We start from the raw sequence: 7,212 nt of genomic DNA on the forward strand, positions 1-7,212 counted from the left end.
AAGGAAGTCTCGCGCTGCCAGCTCTCCTTCCCTATCACTGCTCCGATGTTGCTGTATCCTCTTCAGGGGAAACCCAGAAATGTTGTAAAGTTCCTAGAGCTACCCTACATCACTTCTGGACTTTCCCTAGAAGGGACATAGTGACGTTGATGATGTCACCGCTGTACCCCCTATGTCCCCAATCCCCCACCCTCCCCGTTCTGTTCTCAACAGAAGAATGCTCCCTAACTAAAGGGGAACATCCTTGTGATTTCATGCTTTTTCTGAGCATGATTGGACATGGTCCAGGGACTTTCTTCTTTAAGAACATAAGAAGAGTCCTGCTGGATCAGACCAGTGGTCCATCCAGTCCAGCATCCTGTCTCACACAGTGGCCAGCCAGTTCCTCTGGAGGGGCAACAACAGGGCAGAGATGCCAAGGCCTTCATAAGAACATCAGAAGAGCCCTGCTGGATCAGACCAGTGGTCCATCCAGTCCAGCATCCTGTCTCACACAGTGGCCAGCCAGTTCCTCTGGAGGGGCAACAACAGGGCAGAGAGGCCAAGGCCTTCATAAGAACATCAGAAGAGCCCTGCTGGATCAGACCAGTGGTCCATCCAGTCCAGCATCCTGTCTCACACAGTGGCCAGCCAGTTCCTCTGGAGGGCCAGCAACAGGGCATAGAGGCCAAGGCCTTCATAAGAACATCGGAAAGGCCTCGCTGGATCAGACCAGTGGTCCATCTAGTCCAGCATCCTGTCTCACAAAGTGGTCAGCCATTCTCTCTGAAGGGACAACAACAGGGCAGAGAGGCCAAGGCCTTCATAAGAACATAAGAAGAGCCCTGCTGGATCAAACCTGTGAGGGTCCATCTAGTCCAGCATCCTGTCTCACACACAGTGGCCAACCAGTTCCTCTGGACGGCCAACAACAGGGCATAGAGGCTGAGGCCTTCATAAGAACATAAAAAAGCCCTACTGGATCAGCCCAGTGGTCCATCTAGTCCAGCATCCTGTCTCACACAGTGGCCAACCAGTTCCCCTGGAGGGCCAACAAAAGGGAATGGAGGCCAAGACCTTTCCCTGATGCTGACGCCTGGCTCTGGGATTCAGACGCTTAGTGCCTCTGAACATGGAAGTTCCTATCAGTCACCATGGCTAGTAGCCATCAATAGACTTGTCCTCCATGAATCTATCGATTCCCTTTTTCAAGCTGTTTATTCCTGTGGCCATCAGTACACCCTCTGGCAGAAAATTCCACATTTTAATCACTCTCTGTGTAAAGTGGTGTTTCCTTCTGTCCATCCTGAACCTACTGCCCATCAGTTTCATTGGATGCCCTCAAGTTATAGCATTTGGGGAGAAGGAGAGAAAAAAATTCTTTGTCAACTCTCTCCACCCCATGCATAATTTTATAAACCTCTATTGTGCCTCCCCTCCTCAGTCGTCTCTTTTCTACACTGAAAAGTCCCAGATTCTTCAGCCTTTCCTCTGAGGGAAGGTGCTCCAGCCCCCTAATCATCTTGGTTTAATACAGAGAAAAAACAAACCTGGGGGGAGATATCTGCAGGGAAAACAAACCTGGTTTCCCCCAGATGTAGGGTTGCCAGTCCCCCGACAGGGGCAGGAGTTTGCCCGCTTCTGAGAACCCCGATTCACCAGCCCCGATCCAGCTTGTGGCAACTTCCTGTTAAAGAGGACTGGTTTTCCCTTTAAATGTGCTCTTTGCTTTTGCTAACAGGGTAGATTCGGCTGCCACCAGGAATTTAAGGATTTCCAAACCTTCTCTCTGTTTCCCTTTCTGGGAAAATAACCCAGAGTCTAGGCTTTTCAGGGATCTATGGGGTCCTGAGGAATGATTGATATGACTTTTGGCATATATTTAAATAAAATAGGATTTATTGAAAGAGGAACAAAATAAGAGGTTGGTTATTATTTAACTAGCTGGGAATAAGGTTCTTGTAAATATATTTGTCAACTGTATCACACACACGGCCTTCCCCCCCCCTTACTTTTGTTTGTTTGACACTCAGTTCCAACATTAACAGGGATCACTCTTTCTCATAGTCAGCCACACAGGCTAAGGATATATACGGCACTCTTTGAGATCTCACACCGAACTCTGAACACTCACTGACTAAACAACATCAACTGAACAATTCCAACTGACTTTCATAACTCTTTTCATAACTGACACACACACACACAAACAGATTCCTTTCAAAAACTCCACCCACACTGTCTCATCCTCCAATCACAGCACATTTGTCTCTCTCAATCACTCTAGTCTGCTTATCCCCACACTTCAACCAAGTATTTAAAGGCACACACACTCTCATAAAACAAGGAATCATTACAGTACGTATCCACACAACGGTGTTAGATTCTGGCTCTCATCCGTGGCCAGATCTATGCCATACTAGTTAGCCACACAGGCTAAGGATCTATACGGCCCTCTTTGAGATCTCACACAGAACTCTGAACGCTCGCTGACTGAACACTGACTGACGGAACTCTGCCCCCAAAGTGCCCTGTCCGTGCCAATGTGCCCAGGGCAACGACATCATGTCATCGCGCAGGGCACTTTGCGAGAGGGAAGCTGTATCATTTGAGGGAAAACTCTTTTTCCCGCGAACGATAAGAGCATCCCCCACAATGTGCCCTGTGCGATGACGTCACTTCCCAAACAAAGAGAGGGACACCCCCCCTTCCCCGCCGGCAGCCAGGTAAGACCCGGCTACCCTATTAAAGAAAAATCTTCAGTGGCTGAGGGTAGGGGGGTCCAGTTCTGGTATGAGAGATACCTGGAGATCTGGGGGGTAGAGCCTAAGAAGTGTAGGGTTTGGTGAGGGGACAGACCTCAGCAAGATAGAGAAGCATAGAGCCCACCAGGGCTTTTTTTGTAGAAAAAGCCCAGCAGGAACTCATTAGCATAATAGGCCACACCCAATATCAGAAACTCATTAGCATATTAGGCCACACCCCTGACAGCACAGCTCATTAGCCTATTAGGCCACACCCCCCATGCCTTCCCTTGGCTTGCCCGGGCCCCCCGCAGCTGCAGGGCACCCGGACAAGCCAGCCCTTGGACAGGCCAGGAAAGGCACGGGAGGCATTTAAATGCTTCCCCGATCCTTCCAGGGGCCCCCCCTGGCCCGCCTGCCTCGTAGTTGCTGGGGGGGTGTCGCTCTCCAGGCTTTCCCTCTGTAGCCATGCACACAGAGGTTTTGGCTGTAGTGGGCGTGGCCAGCTCTGAAGCCAGCCGGAACTCTGTTCCTGTGCGTTCCTGCCCAGAAACAGCCCTGGAGCCCACCCCTCCAAAGCAGCCATTTTCTCCAGGAGAACTGATCTCTGTAGTCTGGAGATGGGTTGTAATACTGGGAGATCTCCAGGCCCCACCTAGCCTGCAACTCTAGCTGAGGGGGAATGACTCTGTGGTAGGGTTGGGAACTCTAGGTTGGGAAATACCTGGAGATTTGAGGGGGTGGAGCCTGCGGAGGGCAGGGTTTGGGGAAGGGGGGGACCTCAGTGGGAGACGATGCCATAGACTCCGCCTTCCAAATTTGGTGTCGTGGTTAAGTGTGCAGACTCTAATCTGGGAGAACCGGGTTTGATTCCCCACGCCTCCACTCGCAGCTGCTGGTGTGACCTTGGGTCAGTCACAAGCTCTCTCAGAGCTGTTCTCTCATGAGCCGCCCTGGAAAGAGCTCTCTCAGCCCCGCCCACCTCACAGGGTGTCTGTTGTGGGGAGGGGAAGGGAAAGGAGACTGTAAGCTGCTCTGAGACTCTGAGAGACCAATCAGAGCGGCACAATGTTATGGAGGGAAGCACTCTGATTGGACTTTATCTGTAAATAGCGATTGGTGGTTTAATGACATGTGGGCGTGGCTACCCAAGCCCGGACTGTTTAAAAGAGAGCCCATTGCTCTATGTTTTTGTCTTGTATTGCCTGCGTTCTTGACTTCTACAATAAAGCTGGATCACTTTGTTAAATGAGCTGCGCGAAGCCTCATACTTAACACCAGGTGAACTGATCTCTGTCACCTGGAGATCAGTGGTAATCCCAAGAGATCCCCAGCCACCGCCTGGAGGTTGGCAGCCCTACCCTAAGGCCGTTCCTTCTGTCACCACTAGAGGGAAGAAGGGAGTTACATGCCTCTTTCAAAATGGCACAAAATGGCACAGAGCTGGTGTGTGCCCCTCCCCCATGTTTTAACCCTTCCAAGGAGCAGCGAGACGTACTGGAACCAGGAACCATGGATCCTGTTCCTGACCTTTCCAGTGCCATTTGCTGTAGCTGTTATGGGGAGGGGAGGGGAGGGGAGGGGGGAATGCAGTGTAATCTATTTCGCATGGATCCCGCCCCGAGAGCCTTGCTCTGTAGCGTAGGCTGCAAAACATTTTAAATAAATTAATATCCAGCGTGCATTTCTTTCAGGGTCGCGCAGGGACTTGTAAAGGCATTTTAGAGATCACCTTAAGCACAAAATATCAAATTAATGCTTGCCGGCTGACAAGTAAATGTATTTAAATATTAAGTCAAATGTAAGGAAGTCAATATTGCGCCGTGGATATTTGATAAGAGAGGTAATGTTCCCCTTTTACGGCCCAGGGAAAGCTCGTGTACTTGATGGAGGTAAACTTCCTTCGGTCACCCCCCGGGGTCTTTTCAATGTCGGAGAGCAGAATCTGACACAACATAATAAAAATCTAGCAGTTTCTCCCTGTGAGCGCTATCTACCTGTCAAAGAAATGTTTTTTTGGCAGGGGTCATTTCGTAGAAAAAGAGCTAGGGGAACTCATTAGCATAACTCATTAGCATATGCCACACCCCCTGACATAAGGCCCGGCGGTAGACCTGCAAGGCCGGCGGGAGTGCGAGGAAGCCCCGCCAAGGCCCTCCCTGGCCCCAGGCAGGCAGGGGTGGGGAGAGGCGGGGAGGAAGCAACTTACCCTCCCTCTTCTCCTGCCTCCTCCTGGCTGAATGAGGGCCGGAAGCAGGGCGGCCGGAAGCAGGGGGTGGGGCTTCATCATATGCCCCCCCTGCACCTCACCCGGGGGAACTGCGATCCCCCGCGATCCCCCCCGAATCGACCTCTGTTTTTTGGTCTGTCAGTAATGTATCAGAGAACATTTTCCTGTGGCCTGCCTCTGAAGGAGGAACTTACCAGGTAAGAACATAAGAGAACATAAGACAAGCCCATCAATCGGGCAACCCTATCCCCCAGCCCCTGCTGGTGGTCACAGGCTAGTGTTCTCTATAGCTTCAATAGCCATGTAACCATCCTCCAGGTGAGGCCTAGAGTTCACCTGTGATTACAAGGGATCTCACACATGAAGCTGCCTTATACTAAGTCAGGAATACTGATCTTGATGGACCAAGGACCCTAGGTCCATCAAGGTCAGTATTGTCGACTTAGACTGGCAGTGGCTCTCCAGGGTCTCAGGAAGAGATCTCTCACATCCCCTACCGCTCGATCCTGTTAGCTGGAGACACCGGGGATCGAACCTGGGACCTTCCGCGTGCAAACACACATTGACAGATGACGCTACCGTCTTACTGAACCAGACCATCAGTCCCATCAAGGTCAGTTTTGTCTGCTCAGGCTGGCAGTGGCCCTCCAGGGTCTCAGGCGGAGGTCTTTCACAACACCTACCGCCTGGTTCTTTTAACTGGGGATGCCGGGGATCGAACCTGGGATCTTCTGCATGCCAAGCAGATGCTCCCCCACTGAGCCACCACCCATCAAGTGACCAAGATCAGTTCCCCTGGAGAAAATGGCCGCTTTAGAAGATGGACTCTCTGGCATTCTACCCTATTTTAGGTCCCTCCCCTGCCCAAACTCCAGCCTTCCAAGGCTCCACTCCAGATCGCCAGGAACTTTCCAACCCAGAGTTGGAAACCCTTCCGTCGCCTCCCTGTGTAGAGCTAAAAACTTCCACAAGATAGGCACAGCCAGGGGTCATTTTGTAGAAAAAGAGGTGCAGGAGCTCATTAGCATAACTCATTAGCATAGCTTATTTGCATATGCCACACCCCCTGACATCACCGGAAGTGTGTCAGAAGGCAACACCCACCACTCAGGCTCCACTGGACTCTTTTGGATTGCTAACTATTGGGGGGGGGGAGTGCAGATCTGTCCTCGCAGAGGAGGGAGAGCTTGTACCTGAATAAAACTTGGTCTTAAAGGTGCCACTGGACTGTTTTGAACTGGGGGGCCAGGGGGAGCTCTGCAACTTACCTGGCTGCTTCTTACTCTGACTGAGGGCTCCTGGGAGCAGGGGGTGGGGCTTGCTGCATGTGCCCACCCCCTGGGCTCTTTACTGCCAGAGCTCCGCTCCTGTGCGCTCCTGCAGGAAATGACCCCTGGGCACAGCAGAGTGTGCCACAGATTTTTGCCAATCCAGAAAGAAACCCTCAGTTTGCAGAAAAGTTAAAAGTAGGGTTGTTGTGTTTTAAAATGCTGGGGGAGCGTAAAACACCAAAACAGTAACAGGGTCATGTGCACAGGTGCGGACGTCACAGTGGGAAAACAACTTTATATTGCAGGGGGGTGAGATCAGTGGCATATTCTGTAACCCGGGAAAACCCAGATGGCGCCCAACAAGCAGTTCCACAGTGAATGTGTGAGCAAAACAGGGGAAGGAAAAGTATCATCAGAGAAAAGGGACAGCTTAAGAAGAGCAGAAGAATGTAAGAAGAGCTCTGCTGGATCAGACCGGTGGTCCATCTAGTCCAGCATCCTGTCTCACACAGTGGCCAACCAGTTCCTCTGGACGGCCAACAACAGGGCATAGAGGGTGAGGCCTCCACAAGAACATCAGAAGAGCCCTGCTGGATCAGAGCAGTGGTCCACCTAGTCCAGCATCCCATCTCACACAGCAGCCGACCAGTCCCTCTAGAGGGCCAACAACAAGGCAGAGAGGCCGAGGCCTTCCCCTGATAAGAACTTAAGAAGAGCCCTGCTGGATCAGACCTAGGGTTGCCAAGTCCCCCCGGGGGGCGGATTTCCCCCTGTTTTGGATGCCCGATTTCCGCCCCCGCGGAATTGGGCCCCGGGGGGAACCCCACCCCCGTGTGCATGTCACCCGGATGTGACGTCATGACGCCGGGCACGCTGGGGGCGGGGCCACAGCCATTTGAGGGGGAAACTCAATGTTTTCCCCTCAAATGGCTGTGGCCCCACCCCCAGCGTGCCTGGCGTCATGATGTCACATCCGGGTGGCGCGCGC

Source organism: Gekko japonicus, unplaced genomic scaffold (assembly GCF_001447785.1).
Source record: "Gekko japonicus isolate JY-2015 unplaced genomic scaffold, Gekko_japonicus_V1.1 scaffold1246, whole genome shotgun sequence".
NCBI classification, from domain to species: domain Eukaryota; kingdom Metazoa; phylum Chordata; class Lepidosauria; order Squamata; family Gekkonidae; genus Gekko; species Gekko japonicus.